General features: G+C 41.7%; 1 long non-coding RNA gene across 1 annotated transcript; it reads left to right on the top strand.

The window, feature by feature from the left end:
* Positions 1-119: 119 nt before the first annotated feature.
* On the top strand, positions 120-6355 carry LOC142032700 (uncharacterized). Its single transcript, XR_012650952.1, has 3 exons — positions 120-339; positions 1781-1859; positions 6099-6355. It is a non-coding gene; the product is annotated as an uncharacterized LOC142032700 (long non-coding RNA).
* The last annotated feature ends 17524 nt before the right edge of the window (positions 6356-23879 follow it).

Genomic DNA, 23879 nt, shown 5'->3' with positions numbered 1-23879 from the left:
GAGGGGGGGGTGAGCATCCCTCGGCAGGAAACCTTTCGAGAGGGAAAGGGGATGCTGCCGTTTCATTTTCCTTGCTGGTGAAGAGAAGCAAAGGAGGTGGAGCTCAGGGTAGATCCCAACGGCCCGTTAAGGGCAAAGAGATTTCTGGGATGGCTTTTCGTGGCGCGGCCCGGGAATTGCCTTCAGGGACTGACTTCAGGGGAGCCTCGTGATTGTGCCCAGCAAGAGTCTTCTGAGCGGAGGGCTGAGCGCAGCTGAGCAGGTACGGCCGCCTCCTTGGCTATTGCCAGCACAGTATGCTAAAAGGGAGCGTTCGCTAACAGCAAAACTGGCCTCTGGGTCAGTTGAACTAAGCGGTGTATTTAAATGAATGAGAGAGGTTTACAATAACAGCCTTGTAAAAGTCAGTGACCAAGCCAGTTGATTTAAAAGATCAGAGCAGCGGAAGACTTGTCGTCTTTCTGGCTTCCGTTGACATGAAATAGCTAATTTGGTGGAGCGCTGCATTGCAATTCGGCTTTCTGTATCGCTCCCTCTTTCAAGTCTGTAGTATTTGCAAAGCTTTGCAGTGGAAATCCAAGGCAATTCTTGTGCTATGGAAAAAAAAGCATATCTGTGGAAACCCAGAAATCTGCTTTACCTGGGCAAAGGCTGGCAAAAATCTGCTTTACCTGGCCCCTGCTGGGCCCTGTTGCCTGGGAGAGCCCAGGCTGGGATCCCATGGGGTCGGGACTGGCCTGTGCTCCCACCGACTGCAAGGGGAGGCGAGCGTGGTCAGCACTGCTCGACATTCACAGAATCGCACTGTTAGCAAGCGCGAGAGCGCAATAGGAAGCTGCCGCTGAACAGGCAAGAAAGATGCTTTTATAATTGCAGTGAAATTCCAGCATAAGGCTGACAGTTCGTTTGCACACGAGTAGGTCTCTCGCGCTGATTCATTTTCATTATGTAATGAGGCTGAAAGCCCCTTTCCATTCACATCCTCTCCAAAATAGCTGTGCTGTGCATGTATGGACAGCTGGCATGTTCTTAAATGGACCAGAATAAAACGCCTTTTATCTACCTAAGTATTCATGGAGGTTACAAATACTTTTCTGGCTGACAGCATGTATGAGTTTATGGATACAAGGGAAAGGAAAAAGGGTAAGTAAATAATAACCAGCATTATGGCAGAAGCAATGGGAAGCCCACACTGTTCCTCACTGTAATCAGAAGTGAACCTGCAAAGAACTGGAAAAGCATCAGAGAAACCTTAATGGTGCGTTCCTTATGTCTCAGAGCTTCACTCATGGCACTGGAAATTTGTTCAGGGCTTGTACAAGGCCCAGGCAGTGCCTCGGTCCCCTGAGCCTTTTGAGTGGTCTGTCATGGGGTGGATGTCTGGCACACTGCATGTCATTAGGCCTTGCCACAAACACCTTTGGTCTTCTGCTGGAGGGAGGTCCTTAGCATGGCCTGGGACAGAGCCGATGCAGAGCTCTACCCACATTCATCAGTGTGGCAGCTTCAGAGTTTGCAAAGACCCCGAGGAGAGTTTATGCCAGGATATCATTCTTCAGAAAGTTTTTGTTAAGTTATGCTCTTGCTTAGCTCCCACAGGCAGGGGAGTGGTGACATCCCTAGTTCTTGTCCACTCCACCCTGACTGCAATGAGGCAGCTCTCCTTCAAACAATCACTTCTTTCAGTCCAGCACTCCCAAGGGGGACAATAGGGGCCATCCTTTCTACTACCCCTGTCACCAGATGAGCTCAGTGTCTTCATATATATTTCTCTCCCCAGTTGGGCATGCCTTGCCAGAAGAGGAGTTAGAACTGTGTCCTGCTCAGTCGGCTAATCCCCTGCCCATGGAAAGATTTGGGTAAGATGATCTCATGAAGACCTGCCTGGGATGCTATAATTAATTCTGACTGCATCAGTCTACAGTTTGTACATCTATCAGAGGTGCATGTGTGATGGTGTGCAGCACACTTGTGCTGGCAAATTCTGTCTGGATTTTTTGTTTTTCAAAGAGCCTCTGAAGACAGCACAGTCTCTTTTGTGAGTTAGGACGTATTTCAGTTTGGGTCTACAACATGAGATCTGAGAGATATTTTAGATGAACAAGTTCAAAGTTTTCAGCAAATGCAATGTTTTATTTATTATTATTTCTTCTCAAAGTATTAGAAATACTATTAAAATACAAAGGCAGAAAGTAATGAATAGGAAATGAATAGGAAAAATATTGCTAACTATAGGTATGTATTTTGGGATTGATTTTGATCAAATGCAGCGTTCACGATGCAGCCATAATCTTGCTCGTGTATTCTGTCATCCAATACAACCCTGGACTGTCTCAAAAAAGAATCCCTTGATTTTGCAGCTGCATCCATCTTTCTTTTTCTTCTGTACAATGGAAAAAAAAAAAACCAACAAACACCTTTAATTTCTGTTCTTAGCTGTAGTGAGAGGTCAAATAATGGTGTGAGCACACATTAAGTCAGATTTTGGAGAAGCCCAAGTTTTGTGATAGTGATGCATATGCCCTGTGTAAAGGAAATAGCATATGTTCATTTCTGTAGAAGCTAAGTTTTCCCTCACATTCTCAAATGAGATCTTGAATGCTGTGGTTCCTTTCTGGTCCTGCAGGTATGTGATTAGTGGGAGCTTTGAGGTTTACAGGTGCTAAAAGTTATGTGTCTTGACTCTGCTGAACGTAGCAAAGCTGGGAAAAGCCTTACCTGTACAGGTACACTGCAGAGGAGATGAGAATGACGCTAACAACTACACCTGCCACAACTCCAACGATGATGGCAACTGTATGGTCCTCAGGGCCTCCTACAGGAGGCTCTTCAGCTGAAGAAGAAATAAGAGCCCTGTCAGTGAAAGCTAACCATACTGGGAACAGAGTTTTTTTCTCAACCCTTGCTTGTCCTCTTGGTTTATACCGTGTTCTCTGATGAATGTGGCTTTCTGGACTGGTGTCAGACCCAGGTCCTGTATGCTCTACAGAGCCCTGCTGTCATGCCTTCTAGCACCGCTCCACTGGGGGATCTGACCCCTTCTTTCTGCTTGGATGACCACAGGCTCTCACCCCCTGGGTTACTAATTTACAGCATGGAAATGAAGAGCAAGCTCAGTCTTCTCTGTAATGATACCCATTTTTGAAAGTGGTGTGTGTAATGCAGGCAGTGAAATCCAGAATAGTTTTATTACCTATCTTTTCAGCCTCGCAGCTTGGTCCTGTGTACAGTTCTGAACATTCACAGTAGAACTGGAGAGAGGTGGTGGTAGTTTCAGAGCAAACTCCATCATTCTTACAAGGATTTGGCATACATGGTCCACCTAGCAAAAAGGAAGGAGAAACACTTCAGACTCTCAGATAATGCAACCCTGAGAGAACTGTTCTTGCTTAGATTACACTGACTTGTAATGGTGGACATCCCTATATTTTAAAGCGCATTTCTTGCACTTGACAACAGGAATCAGGGAAAGAAACACTGTTTCTGCAGTGAAACATCAGAGCAAGATCCCTGGTATGCTCTTTTCTTCTGTACACACTCTGTTGCAACTACCCCCAACCCAGTGATGTCCTATAAGCAGTAAGTCAAGACTTAGCATCAAAGACAATGTGATAGTAGTTGACTCACTCCTGTAGCATCCACGACTGTAGTTTGAAATGCCACAGATTTCATCATATCCACACACTATGTTAGAACAGGAGACACTGGAGCTTTCTGTGCATTGGCATCTCTGAGAGCAGTCATCAGTGGTGAATATTTCTCCAATCTGGAAGACAGCAGTTAAATATTAAAAAGTATCAAATAAAATCAGCCAGAAAAACCATGAATGGCACACTGGGGCCCCATGCTGCTCTTTCTGATGCCTTCCTGATGAATGGCAACAGGGCAGATTTTTTTTTTTTTTGTGGTTTGTACAAAAAAGAAAGCAAACAGTTTGCTAATCCAGCTCTTTGAAACGCAAGGACAGACCAAGAAAGAAGGCAAAAGATGAGTTTGGGGTATGATATCCTAGCCCCAGGTGGGGTACATGTGCAGCCAACAATGTCTAACTGTTGCTGGAGGTAAGAGAGTGGCAGATGCATCACATCATGCCTCCAAGGAAATGTGGAAATGCTATGTGCCGTTTTTCTGGCAACTGCCACCTGTTCGTAGTGTCTCCCTCCTCCCATAAAACAATCTTTACTGGCTTAGGCCTTTTCTGTACCAAATTTCTAGTGTTAAAATAGAAATCTATGAGATTATGAAGCTGTTTTATCCTGTAGCAACAATGGAGGATTCTCCATATTCCTCAGAATGCAGCCTTGCTTGGGGCTCTCTTCATGTCATAGCCAGACAGCCAGGCACAGACTGTCAACCCTGCCTATACCACTCTCCACTGAGAGGAGAGGGACCACAGTGACTGAGAGAACTTCTCTGTAACTAACTGGTGTGTTGTAAACTTTGGAGTCTATAAGGCTATTATTTAGCATAATAAAGGTGAAGAATTGACAATGGAGGTCAGAGTGTTATCATATACTTTCTTCAAGTGCCTGCCTTGAGTATTCTGGCAGGCAGAGTTTCAGAGCCAGAACAAGTGATCTACTCTCTCTTCCCTTCCTCCAGAGACCAGAATTTTATTAAACAATTGCTCTTTGTTTCTAATGCAAAATTACATGCTGAGGAGAATGAGGAAATTGTCAAAATAATTAGCAGAAGAAAATATTGTTTGGTGCTGTGGGAGCTGTCTGACCCACAGAGAAACTGTACCTCATAATATTTGTTAAGGTATGTGCAGCCACATTGTTTGTAAGGCACACAGTCAAAACCACTAAGAACATAGCCAGGGAGACATTCACAGCCTTCAACACAAGGTGATTCGCACTCAGAGGGGCTGGTCAAGTCGTTGCAGGATGCTGGGCATGCAGACATGCATGAGCTGTAGTTGCTGTTGGCAGGACATGATATACCTGTAAAAATAAGGAGAGTCCAGTTATAGCAGGCTGCTGTGCATTACACAATGCCCTTTGAGATCTTGAGGACGTTACTATTTTGTAGGAGGCGATGTGATGAACACACATACACAGGATGTGCATACACTAATAGTACTGAAGTTGCAAGTAAAGCACTCCAAAGTCAGGAAATGCTTAATCAAAGCTATTTGTATGCTGTGCTCTCATTCTTGGTGTTCACTGATCTCAAATAACTTCTCACACATTCAGGGTAGCCATCCCTGCAAGTATCAGAGCTGTTTCACAACTCTGGGAGGTGTATTTCACCAGGAATACAAAGTCATCTAACCATGGGTGATGCAGGGGATGTATGGTTTGATGAATCTCCCAACTTGAAAAAAAAAATATTTAGGGAAAAAAGGTTTAAGATTATTAGAAGTTTTATTTCAGCATTTTTTAGTCTGAAAGATTTGGAGTTTTCAGCTGAATCTTTTTTATCTTGAAATTTCACAGGCAAAAAAGAGAATGAGTATATTTTGTAGATTTAAAAAGAGTTTGAAATAAAACATTTTTCCTTCAGATTTGTGGCTTGTGGTAGTCTCCAAAATTTTAACTTTTTTGCCCAGTTGGGAATGAGGACATTTTTGTCTCTCACAAAACTTCTGATGAAAAGGGAGCCGACAGTTCTGCTTTCCTAAGCAGCTTTGTAAGTTGGGGTCTAAATGTGGAAGTCAGCATAGGACACAGAAGAGAGACCAGAAGAGTAAGTGTGCATGCTAAATTGTGAACAGTGATTGAAGTGTGAATCAACATGCTTTTACTCCCTGAGAAGCTTTGATATATGGTGAGTCTAGAAAAAGCCTCAAACCTCAGACTTTGAGAGTTCTTTTGGCAGAAACCATACTTTCTGGTTCTTCCTATGCTTACCACAAACTGTCTGTTGCCTCCAGCCTTCCATACTGACTCCTTGCTGCTGACAATCCAGCACGTATTCCTCCAGACTGCGACATAAGGTAGCATCCTCATCTCCTCCCACACATATATCAAACAGGCAGCTCCTATGTGCAACACGAGAAAGTGTTCATTCCCAGTACCTTTGTTATTATTTATTTTCAGCTGCTTTGCTGCCTGAGTCTGAGTTAATTCTATTTTCCTGTATCTGGCTGACAGGAAAACAGAGGAATAAAAAAACTCCAGCCGCATGACTGGGAAGATCAGGTCATTTGGTGCGCAATAGCTGCTAACGTGAGAGGTATTCATATACGAACAAGCAATAAATAGGTACCTGACTGCTTGTCACAGTAAGTTATTCTTTGCCATCTGCTGCTTTTTTGGGCTAGCATGGCTGCATCTTGCTTATAGAGCACTTTTTAGTGCTGCTAAGTCTTATAGCTGGACTACACACATCTTTCAATACATGGGTGCCCTCCCCACGTCCATATGCCTTGAATATTGATGTAGAATTCTATTTTACCCAGTGTTTGCCAGTGCTACCTTCTCAGCTTTGCTCATCATCTGAATATCCATGGCCTGATTTTCAGAGGCACTGCGATCTGAGATGGGTGGGATCTGCAAGTATGTGGCACCTCAGAAAAATCAGGCAACCACTAAGAAGGTAGAACAGGCTGCCCAACCAAATTCTAGAGTGAGGAGAAAAGTAGGCTTATGTTAAGAATCAGGATTTATTTATACATTGAAGCCAGTAGCCCAGTTTCTTTGGCTTAAGATACCTTCACATTCTTCTTTGAGGTGGGCATTATCTATCTTTAAACATTAGGTACAACTATATGACTAAACAAAACCGGCAGCTACTTGGCAATTTTGTGACTGATGATGGATAAATGATGAATGTGGGGATGAATCAACAGCTTTCATACAGCTCAAAGTTAGGTATGTAGGAATTGTATATGTAGGAGGCCAGAGCAGCCTTGAAACACAGCAGAGGGAACTTTCTTGAAGATACTGGGTTACTCTTCACTAATCTGGTTTTTTTTGCAATTCTCTATGAAAGATTCAAGAAGTGTCACCGACAGCTTCAGCCTTTGTGGCTATAGCATGAAGGCTAGATTTTATGAAGCTGGAATTGCTAAAAGGAAACTAACAGAGCCAGGAACTAAATTCTCACTGAATGTGGATGAGCACTTTAAGCACACTGGAAATCCCAGCCTACAGGTATAATGCTTAACACTGCTACTTTATCTGTGTAGGAAAAGAGGAAAGCTACTTTCTAGAGCTAACAGAAAAGTGAAACTCTAAATAGATGGAAAGACAGATCATCACAATTATTTAAAAATAAATAAGGGGATTTAAATATATCAATAATGGAATCACTGGGCCCAGTTCTCTTACTATTCTCAGTTGTTATTAATACCCTGGAGACTGAAGATGCAAAGTTCTTGTCAGAAACTAGCGCCAAAATGATTTTGCAAATGGGGAGAACAACTGTCTGCAGTAGACACTTACGTGAAATAGAAATTTGGTGAGACCGTAGAATGACACTGTGCAAAAGGACCATTTGAGTCAGTCAGGATTTGACATCTCGAAGTTCTGTTTTCTTGCCCCAGCTGATTTTCATTGCAGCCTTGGAAGAGTCCTGGATCTGGTTCCTCCTCAGACACTTCTTTTGAGTTGATGTCTCGTCTGTAAATTAAGTCATTACAAAACCATCAGTTCTCTGTACATCCAGCATTCATGGTACTACTCTCTAAGTAACACCATAAGAGTACTTCTGCCTTGTGGTGTAAGTGTAAGCTTATTTCTTTCTCATGATTTATCCTGAATGGGAAGGAGGTAGACAAAGCAAATCAAAGATGTACTAAAACACTTCCTACCATCTCAGAGATTTATGGGTATTTAAATCAAAAGGGATATCTGTAACTGTCTCTTTGGAAATTCTGCATGACACAGGCTTCATCCAATGCCTCCTTCATCCAATCTATTCAATAAAGCTTGAACATTAGTCAGAATGATGCAGCTGGAATAGACCGCTATTTCTTGGACATATGCTCACTTTCACTGAACAAGTGGCTACATGCCTGAAGTGCCAGAATTCTGTAGGCATAGCCTCCAGAGCCCCTTTATGCTCAACACCAGCCTACATACTGCTTTCTGCTATTCTGGCAGACTAGTTTTTGCAGCCAGATTATAACCTGACAGCTAATACAATTCCATTTACTTGTTGAAAAAGTTCTTGTTAGTGGCTAGGCAACCTCCAAAGGTCTTTCAAAGCAAATTGAAAAAGACAGAAAGAAAGACAGGAAGGAAGACAGGAAGGAAGAAAGGAAGGAAGGAAGAAAGGAAGAAGGGAAGGAAGAAGGGAAGGAGGGAGGAAGGGAGGAAACTTCTTTCCCTACCCATTTCAATATTCTGTATCAACTAATTAGCACGGAGTTTGCCTGACCACAAATATCCTCTTTTATATTCAGAAGAATGTCCTTACTTTTTGTGTATTGGCAGAAAACACTAGATAGCCATGAAAGTAAGGAAATCAGATTCTTTAAGAACCTCTTCTGGAAGGAATTGTGTATTCATCTTGATGGATTTCAAAGCTACCTTCATGTTCCAGAGTGAGGGATGACACTGAACCAGGATTTGCCTCAGGCCCATCCAGCACAACATGATGTATTTATCTTTTCCAGGAACCATGACCTTAGCAAAGATCTTATTCATCCCTGTGCCCTAGCCGTTGTAATGGCTGTGGCTCCAAAGAGGGATACTGAACTGGAGTAATGAAGTGATAGTTCAGGCCTTTTTGGTGAGATAGAAGGGCACTGACAGTTCACCTTAGTGATAAGGAGAAGTCCCTACAAACAGTCCTAGGGAAGAAGAAAGACCAGAAATAAGACGGTGTAGTTATTCTGGATATTAATTATGGCTTAATTCACTAACTACCAGTGGCTGTGCTTGTCATGGATATTAAGTAGAAAATTAAGTACCTGAGACGAGATGTTGTTCTTTTCAGAGGAACTTTCCAGCTCTCACCAAATACATTCACGTTCTTCACCCAAACACCATTTGGACTTGTGAAGTCATTTCTATGTCCCCCATCAAAGTCACCACACAAGCCTTCCACTCTGTTTCTGTAGGTATTGGCCAGCTTTATATCTAGGGAAGTTCAGAAGAAAAAAAAAGCCATTACACAGAAATCCTTGCTTTTGAGTGTATGGAAGAGGTGGAAAGCAGTGCCAAGTACCACATTTCATGATTCAGACCGGAGTTGGTAATGTGACATGAGCCTCATATGTAGGATATGAACACAGCCCTGAACATACATGTTCATACATCTATTCACAGGACTGTTTCTGTGCTCTGCAACATGGATCATGAAAAAAGTAATTTCTTGAAGCCAATAAGGTATTATGTAACATCACATCACCACCTGAGTGCTCTTAGTGCATACTGCTTACTCTGCTTTGCAACAAACTGAATGCATCACCCACTTTTTGCCCTTCATGTACGATCCACTTGCTCGTTGAGAAATAGAATTCCTATAAAACAGACCTTTTCTTTCTGCAGTTGGAATTTTAGGGTTTGGAATGATGGTCATCTGTATAAATGGCCTGGCACTTTCACCATACACTCAGAAATAACATGGCTATATTCTGTTGTAAATCAGGAGTAACTGTGCTTTGAACAGAGGAGATAATATGTGTTGAACTTACATGAGTTGTGTATATGTGATATGAGTCCTGCTGAGAAACACTAAAGAATGGGATTATCTGGAACAGACTTGAGAGGAAGCATGTAAAAGGATGCCTCACAGCTGTATAGCGTGAGGACCTCAGTCCTATGACCGGGTTAAACTGGCAAAGGGGCAGATCCAGACTTCACCCCATCATCCTGATGAGCAATTTAAGTGATCTGCTTTTGTTTATATCACTCAGGCCTTACTTAACATAGCAAAAGGTAGAACAGTCTGACTCTCCATCTCATTTCTCCTAAGTTCAGGTGGATCCAGATAAAGAAATGCCAGTTTTATGGTTTTTCTGGTTCCTGGGAAACACTTTTTGTTTTAATATTCTGGAAGTTCATACCACAAAGGGACATAGGCTCAAAGGGCGACGTTTCTAATTTTGCCTTGGGTTTAGACCTCCTTTGGAATGAGAACATTTTTTGAGACAGTGCATGAATATTCCTGCACATTGTCTAGGTATCACTTACCTGCATTTTGATTGCCATCAAAGCTCAGGTATAAGCCAAAATCTGTCTCCAGGTAAATTCTTGTTGTCCTCTGATATATACGAATACCTTCATGAGGACGAACAGGGGGTCTCACCCTCACACCATCCAACTGACAGGGAAAGAATAAGTTACTATTTGTAATATATAGGCCAAATTCAAATCTGGCTTCAGTAGAAGTCAATGCTGCAAATCAACACTCCTCTAGTTTTATGATAAATATATCAGATAATGTAACCAGGTAAAAAACCTCAGTATTCAGTTTTTTAAAGTTAACAAAATCATGTTTTGAGGAAAGTGATCTGGACACAGTATTTTCATATCACCCTAGGAGATTTCTACTATTGAGCTAAAAATGTATATATGAGCTATGTATACTCTTACGCACCAATAGGAAGGAAATGAAGATTTACTAGCATAATTCACAGTTTTCCCTACCACTGATAAAAATTTGTATGGCTTTATTGTAAGTCTTGGGATATTTGGTGTTTTACTGCTAAATCTCTATTTATTCATTTATTTGTTTGAAGTAGAATTATATCCTTCATAACTATAGAGAAAAAAGACTTGACACAACTGCAGATCACCTTTGTGGTTGCCCCATTGCACTGCTGTAATAATACAGTTAGCTTTAATACTTCAATTCTTCAAAACAGACATTTTTAACTCAAAAGTGTTTCACTCCAAGGGAGGGCCTTTCTCTGTGCTCTGCAGTCAGTGAGAGACTTACCACAAGCTGCTTGTTCTGCCTGAATCGCACTGTGTGATTGTAAACATTGACGAGAATCTCTTTCAGGTAAGTAATGCGTCGACTTCGACGGAAAGGATAGTTCATGCCTTCAATGCTGAACTGTGTCAGAGTATCAGGTAGGTCAGGGATGGTCTGAGCCAGAATATATGTGTATTTCCCTTGAAAGTGGTGCACTAGACCATCGAAGGTGACGTAGTGTGGGTCGCCCATGATCTGGCATTTCCCAAAACCTAGAGGGGAAGAGCTTCATTACTCTCCAGTCTGAATGTGCATGTGCCAGATCCCATGTATGGATCAGTTTAAAATAAGTTAGATAAAAATGATTGCTGCTGGCATGCAGGTCTCCAAGTAAAGATGGGTGCTCAGGCATCACCCTAGTGAATGGGCACTCAAATGGAGAGATGGCCAGAGAAACTCATTCCTATGCTGAGAACCAGGGCAAGCCAACTGAACTGAAGCAGAACATTAGGGTTTATAGGCTTTATAGAGACTGAGTTGTGCACATTGGTCCTCTGCAGAGGAATGACTCTGCCACACAGCATGGCTTGCATGGCTTTTAAAGATGGTTGGTTTCATAATCCTCAGCAATGTGTTGCTATAAAATTACTGGAACTTGAAAAGCAATGTCTAATTTTGGCTGGCTTGCTGCTGTCACGGTGATTTCTTCTGAGGTTACTAAACTGATCATTGGGTTCATCAGCCCTAACAATCAGACGCAGCGACTATCATCTATCTCCTTGACCATTGAGCACAGAGCAAACCATTATTCTAGGAGCAAGGCTGTCCTTAAGACTGCTGGGGTGCCTCTGCTGTGGTATTTTGCCAAAATGGAGCAGGGGGAAGCTGGATTTGCATTATGCCCTTGTACTGATCAATACAGTAGGACCGATGCCATACTATTCTTCAAAATTGAAGTGTAGAGTCACTAGGCAACAAGCTACCTCCTAAACAATCCAATTTACCTAGAGAATATGCGATTAACTTTGCTTAGCCAAAAGAACTATCAAACGAAAAACACCCACGTTCTCCGACTGGCTCATTACGTATCTGTTCAGATCTGCTCTGTCCTGTTTTGCCTTTTTCTGTTCTCAAATCAACATGCAATGGAAAAAACAGGATCATTGCCAAAGGATTCACAGACATATCTGAGTTTTGTTTTTGGTAGATACAATGCAAATATTTTTTTCTTTTTTTTTTTATTTAAACTAGTCAGACTGAACTGTCAAATTTCTAGATGTAAGTAAATTTTCAAACTCTTGTTCCAATTCCCTCTACAAAGTCTCTATCTTATACTGGAACTTTTTGTTCTGAGAACTTTTTCTGTTCAATAATGTGTTGTCAATAGCACTGTCAGAGCTGCCGCCTTTCCCCGTGGAAAAGACTGGAAGTGCCATGGAAGAAAGAATGGACACCCACATCCTTCCTCCTTCTCCAGCCCTCATGGAACACCAAGTGAAGGCCTGCCTGCACATACCTGTTGGATTGCACTTGTGTTTTCCATTTTTGATCACACAGGTTTCTCTAGAATCACAGCTATGGCTCTTGCATTTGATGACACCTTCCTTGTGACACTGGCATCTTCTGGTGCAGTGTGGAGTTATCCAGGTCTCCCCAGCCTGAACACAAGTTGTATTAATAGTATGTTATCAAGGTGCTCAGCTTTGCAATGCAATAAAAGTTCAATAGCAAAGGGTGTTGGGGCTGGCTAGGTGCAACCTGTCCAGATGGTGATTCCACAACTGCTCAATCCAGGTGTAGTCTCACCAAGAGGTGGTGTTCCCAGTCCATTTATCTTATTGTCTTTGACATGAGAATTTGAACACAAAACAGGACTAGGACAGACTGCTTGAATAACTCTGATCAATTGACTAGTTTTGAATATGCCTCAATTTTGGCCTCAGGTACGAAGTACCAAGCTCCTGCATCTCCTAATACATGAGCCTGCAGCTTTTACTAATCAGATGAAAGGTTTTTAAGAGGTAGACCCTGAAGATTTCTTTCTCTCTCATTCAGATGGATGGGAGACCAACTTTCTGCAAGTTTCGCAGCCAGAGATTTGCTCCACAGACAAATTACTTACACTGTAGTAATTGTTGTCATCATCCCTGCAGCCACAATTGCTTAGAGGTACACACTTGCCATTACTGAGCACATAATTATTATCACATTCACAGCCCTCAGTGCACTCTTCTGTCTTCTCACAAAGGGAAGAGGCAAAAATATCATTGCATGTTGATGGGCAGGTGGAGACACAGTCTGTGTAATGGCTGTGGTGTGGACAGGGCAATGCTGTGTGGGTGGAGAATAGAACCAGCATTATTAAATATATTTAGAAAGTGCACTGCAAACACATGTGCCTAGCTGAAAGCTACAACTTGGCCTATAAAATGGTAGTATAGAATTGCCTTTTAATAGCTGATTTTGATATCAACCAGTTTTGATTTTTTATATTTTATTTAAAAACCCAACAAAACCAAAACAGAGAACCCTCTCTGGAGCTGCTGATTCAGTTCTATTACAGGTATGCCTGAAATGGTGGCACCTGGCACTAGATCATTCAGATTCAGTAATCCAGTTCAGCTTCAAATGCCTCTTTGGGCACTGCTAGAAATGAGAATCTTTAGGGCAAATTCCTTAGAATATTCAACCCTCCAGTGATGCAAAATAGGTGTATATCTAGCTTAACCACAGGCATAAACACATGCAAGAACAACAGATATGCATTGTCAGACTGAAGATTCATCTAGCTCTGTAACCTATTTCTGCCAATGACTAGAGATGCATAAGGTGACAGCTCAAGAAACAGGGTAGCAGGACAAAGGGTTCGTTTGTCCAGTATTTTCCTCCACTTGTGGCAAGGAGGCAACTAGGAATTTCTGATGGATCTATTCAACATTCATCTGGCTGGTTTTTTAACCAGTTAATTGTTTTGTCCTCCACAACATTATGTGATAATTAATTCCACAATGTAATACTAAATTGTGAAAAAACAACAAAAAGAAACCCACTGTGTAATCTTTACTTATTGTTACGTAATTTGTTTGTAGCTTTGTTGAATGGGTGGAGTGAGGCACATACACCGGAAATTAATTAATCTGAGAACGTGGCCCCTAATAAGCAACTGGCCAAATTGTCAGTTTTCATTCAAAACACAGTGTCATCGAGCCCTGTGTCCTAACACAGTATCCCACTTTGTTTTAGTCTTCTTTAGTCTGGTTGTATTATTTCTCCATTTTAGGCTTATTGCAACGTATCATGATGGTCATTTGGCTACTAAAGCCATTCTAACTCCACATTACTACCCATAACTTGTCTAGTCCTGAGTTATAACTGGGTTTAGCTCAACCTGAACACAGTTCAGTGGAACAATGGAGTCATTAAATCATAATAATAGAATTGCATTTTGTGAGAATTTGGGTTAAATTTTCTTTTACGTTACTTGTTCACCTAATACTGGTAATTTGTTTTCAAGCCATCCAAGTTTCAGTTTTTTCACTTGCTTGTACACTTACGACAGAATGTGCTATTCCTCCATTTAATGGTGATTCCATGATTCCTGCAGGTGTCCACATAGACTTGAACTATGTCGCAGAGAGTAGACTTCATGCCATCATACTGGCACATATCATAGATGCAGATCTGTATGAAGTCTTCAGGCTTGACTAGATTATGACATGCTTTGAATTTGTCTGATTTTAGGACATTGCACTGGCTTTCAATGACTGGTTTATTTTCGGCAGTGCAAGGAGGAACATCATCTTCTCTTAAGTCTGATAAACAACTGCATGAAAGCACAGACACAGCTGCATTTAAGTTTCAAAGGCATATATAAGACAAGAGACTGACACTGAAAAGTTTGTTTCTACTGAAAGTTATTAAACAAATAACGCTAGAGACTATGGTCTTCGTTCTGTCTATGAGTGAAAGATTAGGCAGAAGTAGATCTGCCTGGCAATCACCATGCTGTGTCTGACCCTCATTACTCTCACTGAACTTGACCCTGACTAGAGGATTGACTTCTCAGCTTGATCTCGGACCTGTCTTGTCACTGCAAACTTGTGTGGTGATCTGGATTCTTGGCTGACCCTGGCTTCCACCCTTGGGCCTGTCCTGCTTGCCTTGCTCTGGGAGCGTGGGATGGGCCCTGGCTGGTGAGGCCACTGTTCTCTTGGCTGTGTTATCACACTTGGCTCCCTGCCCCTTAGGGAGCAGCTGGCCCTCACTCTTCCCCAACACCATTGTCCTGCTCTAGGTGTTTTCAGCATAAAATAAACAAAAGCTATGTCCACACTGTGGACTGCCCCAAAGCCTAATTCCCCATGTGTATGTAAATCTATAGAATGGCTGTGGTTTCCCTCTGGCCTGTGCAGTAGTTTCCTGTGGTGAGGGATGTTTTTTGAGTTTCAAATTCAAGAAGAGAAAAGTCTCATATACACGACAAATGTTACAAAGTAGCAAACAGTCAAAACAATTGAAAGGAGACTTTCCCAAAGGAAGATGGAAGGTATGAAAGGAAGTTACATTTACCCTTCATCACTGTCTTCCTCCACTTTCCAGCTATTTCCAAACTGTGTGACACTGGCGAGTGTACCATTGGGCAAGGACAGATCATCTTCACGATTATCATTGAAGTTACCACACATGCCATGTACCTGCAAATGAACAAGAACCGTATTCTAAGCAGAGTCTGTTCTGCATCAGTTTCCCCAGTAACTTTGTATTCATTGCCTATGAAATGATGTGACCAAGTCAGTACCAACAACCGATCTTGTACCAGACATTTCAGACATACTCACTAGTGTCTGACTGTACCCATGGAAAAATAGAATAGAAACTGCAGTAAATCTGTGGTTCCCTAAGGCTTCAAGGTGTTTTATTCTGTAAGCTGGATGTATTCCCCTAGCCAGGTCATTTTCTTTAACTACCCCCTTGGAACAAAAGGAAATTGTTGTGAAGGGAAAAAAAATAGAAAGCAAAAAAATGACATGGTACAATACAGCTACAAAGAATGGTGCAATAGCAAAACACAGGAATAAAAGAAAAAGAAATGCACAAAGCAGTGGGTTTGAAACAGTGCCAGATGTTTACATGCTAAATCTTACCTTTGAGAAATAAGACTGTGGGAGGGTGATTTCCAGATGGTGGTTGCCATCATATTTCACTATTACACCAAAGTCAGTTTCCACTACTATAAATCTGCCAACATTTCCAATGGACACGCCTCGCAACCGGTTCTCCACTGGAGTGTAGACTCTCTCATTGTTCAGCTGGAGACACATGTCATTTGTCAGTATGGACATTCTTCCGTGAAAGATTTTCTGCTCACAGTCTATATTCCTAGCAGTGCTGAAGATTTCTCTATGACAGTTTTAGCTCCTTTATACTTCCACCATTGCATATTCCAACTATGGGTTGCAGGAATCAGCCTTATAGCTGAGGAGAGCTGGGCAGGACTCATAGCCCTTGCCTTTAACAAAAGAGAGCTGGAAAGATCCCTGGTAGTGAGCAAACTCTTACCTACCCCTTGGGTGGCTTCCCTGCCCCTGGTACTGCCATGGATGCCCATGCTATTCTAGACCAATACAGTATGACTTGCTTTTCCTCTGCTCTTGTTAGCTAGCTATAGGTAATTGGGTTGACAACAGCTATTGAAGTGGGGAGCCCCATTCTTTACTTCAGGCAACAGTTCTCCAATCTGGAGGCTCTGGGCTCCACCTCCAAGATATGGCCAATAGAACAGTAAATCCAAACCAGAAGCCTTGGGAACTAGTGAGAAATTGTATTTCCCAATGACATCCAGTTAATGGAGATGCCCACAAGTATTAAGCATACGTGTACATATTCCTTAGGAAACATGAAGATCCTTTTTCCTACAGCTACTGTAGTGAGCTAATTTTAAGATACATCTTGCCAGAATAAAGAGCACCACCACCTACCAGGATTCCTTGGCTTTTCTGAAGGGTGATTCGTACACCATACACATCTATGTAGACTTCTTTCAGGTATGTGGCCCCTCTTAGTCCTCTGTCTTCATTCTTGCCAAGGATGGTTATAGGAATGACACTGTTGTTGTTGACAACCTCAACCAAGGTGTAGGTGCAGGTACCCACAAAAGTGTACACCATTCCATCAAATGTGAAATAATGGGGATCTCCTGCCACTTGACATGTTGCTTGGCCTGAAGGTGAAAAAATTATCTAAGAACTTTGGCTTGGATTTCACCATGGACTCTGTTTGCATTAGTGCAGCAACCTAATCCTGATCATTATTATGTGGGCAAACATTAGAGGTATCTCAGGTTCATGCCAATGACATTTATTTGGAAATAAGAAATTTCCAGAAAGTGTCTCCTAAATTTAATTTGCAAATTACTTACAAACTGGCAACTTGGCAGCAAATGAACCTCTTTATACATTTCTATATGCTGTTGTAGCTATGATTTATGGTAGTTGAGAGTAATACAGAGCTTTTCTACTTAGCTATAAAAAAATACATAATTAGATGTATAAATATAGGTGTAAATATAAAAGTAAATAAATTTGCTTCTATATACATAGATACTTAATGCACTTGCCATCACCCAGACTCTCAGACATGCAGTTCTTAATTATTGCCAAATTCAGAGCTTGCAGCACTGGTGATGTGGGACTTGACTTTCTATTATCAAGACAAAAAGAACCCAAGTGACCTTGCAAACTTTTGGGCAGCATCAGTTTTTGCTGATATCCACTACAACAGAAGGGGTCTGTGCTTGCAAGACATCGTCCTGTCTTTTCATCTGTTAGCACTGGCAGCAGTCAGTTTGGACTTCTTTGCCATCACATATGAAAAGATATTTATAATAAAGCTAGAAGGAGAAGAAGGATCTAATTATGGAATTGACATTAAGAACGATTTTCAGGCAGGACTTACCATTGGAATGACAGCCCAGTACACCATCCTGAATACTGCATTCCTCTCGGACTCCACACTCCCAGGATGTGCATACAATGGTGTTATTAGCCTTGCAGGTGCAGCGTTCAGTGCAGGGATAACTGGTGAACCAGCTTTCATCCAGCTGAGCAGAAAAAAGAGTGTAGAAGTATATACTATAAGATAAATTGGAAGGTAATACCGTAAGGGACAATCATATTATTAGTATTTGAATGTGCATGATGTATGATCATTTGGGCAATTGTAGCAACACAGCTCACAGATCAAGAAGGCTGGCAAAGTGAGTCTATTTTGTTATTATTAATGCTGTAAATAATAACTGTGATAATGATATTAACATTTTTTTCTCTCATGGTGATAAAGAATGAGTTCCCATGTTCGTTCTTTTTTTTTTCTTTAAACATCAGAGGTAACTTGCCTGGTGATACTGGTATTTTTCATCAACACAACCACAGCTGCTTTCTGGCACACATTTGTCTCCACTCAAAATGTAACCTTCCTTACAGAAGCAACCTTCCACTGGTAAGGAACTGCAAGAATCAACTGCTGAGATGTTCAAACAGGTAGAGGGACACCTAGTACCACAGCTCTTGTAGATGCTGCCTCCAGGACAGGACATTGCTAGAGAGAAAAAGTAAGATCACTCAAAAGGGCAAAATCATCATAGAAGTTTTCCCGATGCTTTCACTGTTTGCTCCTGAAAATATATAAAATTGCTGTTAGAATGTCTGACACTGGAGAGTGCTGTGTACAAAGGATTTTCTTGCCATGTGAGATGGGTGGCTTTTTGTAGAGGTGGGTAAGACAGGTGGGCCACCCTGCACTTCACCTCACAAAGGAAGTCAAACATTGTAGGCTCACTTTGAGGGTAGCTCTGATGTGATCATACAGGACTAACTGTGCTTGGTTCAGTAAACCTTTTTCTGCAGGTTTAAAGACATTAAGTCACTCTATTAAGGGAATAGAAGAATCTTTTCACGTACCAGCTGATATGGCCCCATTACTGTAGTTACTATTTGAACACCTGCCATATATTTAAAAATAGAACTAAAAATCAGACTCTGTCTTTCACTGAGACCCCGTGAGGAAAAGATATTATATTGTCACACCCCTCCTGCTCATGGTAGAATTGGGCTTCTATCACTCAAAGCATGCTCCCCAGGGAAGACATTACATTTTACAGAAATCCTGAAGCATTTGTCCGTTTCTGTCATCTAAAAAACCCCCCTAAAAACTGTTTCTGACTACATTCTGTGATAAATCACTATATATGACTCTCATTTATTTCTGTCCCTACAGCAGGATCTCTTAGTCCTGTCAGGCATTTACAACCAACATCTCCAGTCATCTAGCCAGAGTACCTGCCCTTTGTCAGGTTCTTAATTGAGTTTTTGTTTGAATTACTGATGGAGGGAGCACTTGAGAGTCAATCCTCTTAATGTGACTGAGTCTTCTCTATCACTATAATCAAGCCATAGGTACTTAGGTCCTGGGCTATGGCTCAGACTATGGAGTCTGGATGTCCATAGTGTTAATCTGATTTGGAGGGTTAGAAGCTCATTTCTTGCTCTGTCTTCTTTTTATATATGAATTCTCTGTGCTCTGTCCTCCCAGGGCGGACTTACTGGGTGCTTTAAAGCCATTCTAAAGTCACAGTAATTCTTTTTCCAAACTGAGCAGCTCCTAGAATCTCTCAATGTTTTTTCATGGTTTAGTTTCAATGCAGAGCTAATTGTTGATCACAGGAAAAAAAAAAAAAAGAAAAAGAAAAAAAAGGTGCAAATCTGCAGAAGGTAATACAGTGGTAACTGCTATAATCAAAATTAGGGTAAAAGAAAAAAAAAACCTAGAGAAGATTATGTTTTACTTCAGTGTGGTTGACCTTTAGAGGACTACTTTTTTTTCTCTCCAGGTGTGTACTTTGTGGATATAAAAGTCCTTTAGAAGATGTCTGGCAAGCAGAAAACTGCCCAGTGCTGCATAAAATCGGCACCAGTAGAACCCCTGGAAAGATTTATTCTAAGAAATATGAGTTCATTATATGAAATTTCCCATAAGGTCATTCTGAAAAGAATTAATTGGGAGATAAGTGAGAATACTTGATTTCTTTGCTTTATAGAGAAATACTTGTAAACTTCCTAGAAACAGCTGTTTCTCAAGGCCTCTTATTAAACTAATTTTTTAACCAAAAGGCATCACTAAGCATTGGTGTGTGGAAGACTACCAGCTCTACTTACACTGAGGATGGTAGTTTTTCAGTGGAGCAAAGCAGCAGTTATTTCCCCAGTGCAGAAGCTCACATAAGACACAGTTAAATGTAATCAAACTTTTCCAAGAAACTAATAGTAAATTATTAAAACTTTAAGGATTAGACCTGCATGTGTCCAAATGTCCTTGAAAATTAGTATTTTATACAAATACTGGAATGGTACTGAAACTGAAGCAGGCTCAAGACATGACAAAAGAGAAACTATACTCAAAACATTACATAAAATGAAATAACATGCATGAAAAAGGTAAAGGAAAATGTGCATACTTTTGAAGTTTAAATCCAGAATAGATATTTATAAGTCACAACACTCACGGCAAAGAGTAGCATTCCTCCACTCTATGCATATCCCAGCATTGATACATGACTCAGCATAGGCCTGCAGTCCATAGCATAAGGATATTGCCTGTCCACCAGTGAAACACATGTCATAAACGCAGTTTTCAAAGAAATTCTCTGGAGGCACTTTGGTATGACAATCCTTGAAAATTCCTGTGTAAATCAAGAAAGTTATACAGAATGATAGAAACAAATTGGGAATGATAAGATCACCATCACCATCTATTTTCTGTCATGGCAAATGTATTGTAAGTGCTCCAGGCTAACTTTGTTTAGTAAGTTAAACCAACACTTGCAACGGAGCATGCACAATGAGAATTGGCCCTCTGGATGAGGCTTTCTTCTTTTTGCATGATTGATATAACATAGCTTACATAAATTAAGAGTTGCTGGCTAGGTAAGCAACTAATTCCAGACAACTGCAGGGACTGTCCAATGCAGGGAACATATACAGGATTTCAGATAAAGTATCTGTAATACATGCAGTGACAGTGCCCTCTGAACTATCTCTTTTAGCAAGCAGAGTGCAAGTCACTATAAAGCAAAGAGCAGCTATGGCTCCCTGAGCACATTTTCAGATAATCTTCATGGACACATTGGCACTATCTGAGTGGTTGACATATCTTGACCAAGCACCTATGAGTTTTATGTTGGCCATTCACACTGGAGGTTTTATATGCTTCCAATGTGTCTCAGAACAATGAACTATAGAGAGGAGACAACACAAACTATAAAGTGCTCCATCAACACAAGCTATAAAGTGCTCCATCACTACCAACATACTACCTGTTGGGTCTGTGATCATGCCACATGCTGTGTTCTTCTTTGCTTCACTCTCCAGCACAGGATCACATTGCTCTTCTGTCCCACTGGAGCATCTGGGGAAAGCAAGCAAAATCAAATGTGTGTTTCACATCTCTTACTATCAGATTTTCAGTGCAAGATTGACACAGGACAACCCTGCACAACAGGGTGTATTTTAGTACAGTCACAAGACTTTATCCAGCTTCTTTGAAAAGCTGATATCAGCCCTATCACTGAATGGACTCCCTTTCTGATGCCTTGCGGGCTATTCAAAGGCCTATTCTCAGCTGAAAAAAGAGCTGTGGGATCCAATCAGTTATGGTTTCCAGTCAGGGAAATGGACTGAAGTCCCATCCCCCCTCACACTCAGCAGACAGTTCCTGCTTTGGAAAACAAGACTTAAAGGACACAAGCCCTCTTCTCATTCCCCGTTTAATGTAAAGGGACAGCTCCCTACTTCTAATGGACAGTTGGAAGATGTAAAACGGTACTGGATGACAAAGCCAGTGAGTGGATGGATGTTTGATTTTATAGAGTTTGATTAGCAAATGCCATGTGATTAAATTAATGTACATACATGGTGTTATTCTCAGGCACAAGCCAGCTTTGTCCAAGATCAGTGGAGCCACTTGCAGTGTCACCATTTGGCTTTATGTTGTCATCATTTGGATCACCATTATAATTACCTGTGAGGGTAAAAAGAGATTTATGGGACACATGAAGTTCATACCTGTAGAAGAAACCTCAGTTTCCGGCTGTGAAATAAACTATAATGAACTAGGGAGAGTATATGTGCAACATCAGTGTATACTGGGCAAAATAAGAAGAGCTCAGTTGTGTTTTAGACTTCGACCACTGACAAGAACAGCTGTTCCGGGACTTGTGGACTTGAAGCAAGAAGTCTGTAAGTTCCTATGTGACTAGATCACATTACATACAAGAAAGAACTGTTCAGCTAAAAAACCCCAACTCCTTTCCTTGGATCCTACCTGTAGAATATTGGACTAAATATCAAACGGTGTTATTTGCACTATTATATTCTTACGTAGATTTCCTGAAATGAAAGTGTGAAAAACCCATGGAGAGATAATTGAACTCAGAAATTTCATAGAATCATAGAATTGTTTAGGTTGGAAAAGACCTTTAAGATCATCAGGTCCAACTGTCAACCCAACACTACCATGCCCACTAAACCATGTCCTGAAGTGCCACATCTACGCATTTTTTGAACACCTCCAGTGAGGGTGACTCCACCACTTCCCTGGGCAGCCTGTTCCAATGCCTGATAACCCTTTCAGTAAAAAAATTTTTTCTAATATCCAATCTAAACATCCCCTGGCACAACTTAAGGCCATTTCATTTTGTCCTATCTCCAGCCACCTGACAGAGGAGACCAGCACTCACCTCACTACAACCCCCTTTCAGGTAGTTGTAGAGAGCGATAAGGTCTCCCCTCAGCCTCCTCTTCTCTAAACTAGACAACCCCAGCTCCCTCAGCTGCTCCTCATAAGACTTGTGCTCCAGGCCCTTCACCAGCTGCGTTGCCCTTCTCTGGACACGCTCCAGCACCTCCATGTCTTTCCTGTAGTGAGGGGCCCAAAACTGAACACAGGACTCGACGTGCGGCCTCACCAGAGCTGAGTACAGGGGGACGATCACCTCCCTGCTCCTGCTGGCCACACTATTTCCGATACAGGCCAGGATGCTGTTGGCCTTCTTGGCCACCTGGGCACACTGCTGGCTCATATTCAGCCGGCTGTCAACCAGCACACCCAGGTCTTTTTCTGCCCGGCAGCTTTCCAGCCACTCTTCCCCAAGCCTGTAGCGTTGCATGGGGTTGTTGTGACCCAAGTGCAGGGCCGGTCACTTGGCCCTGTTGAACCTCATACAATTGGCCTCAGCCCATTGATCCAGCCTGTCCGGCTCCCTCTGTAGAGCCTACCTACCCTCGAGCAGATCAATCCTCCCTCACAACTTGGTGTCATCCACAAACTTACTGAGGGTGCACTCGATCCCCTCATCCAGATCATTGATAAAGATATTAAAGAGAACTGGCCCCAAAACTGAGCCCTGGGGAACACCACTTGTGACTGGCCACCAACTGGATTTAACTCCATTCACCACAACCCTCTGGGCTCATCCAGCCAGCCAGGTTTTTACCCAGCGAAGAGTACACCTGTCTAAGCCATGAGCTGCCACCTTCTCAAGGAGTATGCTGTGAGAGCATTTCACAAATTTCAGATGATCCAAATCAAAGAATAATCAGAAACTCACAAGACAAGCTACTCTCATAATTTCTACAGTCCTGTTTCCATCCTGAAGTACATTTCATATAATCACCTGGATTACAGAATGTTGTTCCAACTAAACCTGCATTAGCAGCGCTGCTGATGAAAAATTACTGGTCACTACTAATTCCAGTGAGCACCTACTCTCATTAGCTACATAAACTACCTGTGACTCTTACTTATTTTGCTATCCTATTGCAACAGAATTTCTTACAGAACACAGTAGAATGTGCCCTTTGTGTCTGATCTTTCTCACAGGATTCTAAAAGACCTCTATGTTTTGTATCCTATATAGTACTTTATTTCCAAAATTCAAATACCACAAAATATTAAGTATGAGTTTTGTTATTCATCAAGTCTGTCAGCTCAGGATTATTGATATTGGATCC

This window comes from Buteo buteo, chromosome 7, assembly GCF_964188355.1.
Source record: "Buteo buteo chromosome 7, bButBut1.hap1.1, whole genome shotgun sequence".
Taxonomy (NCBI): Eukaryota; Metazoa; Chordata; class Aves; order Accipitriformes; family Accipitridae; genus Buteo; species Buteo buteo.
Note: the sequence above shows the minus strand (reverse complement) of the source record. Positions and strands in the feature narration are given on the sequence as shown.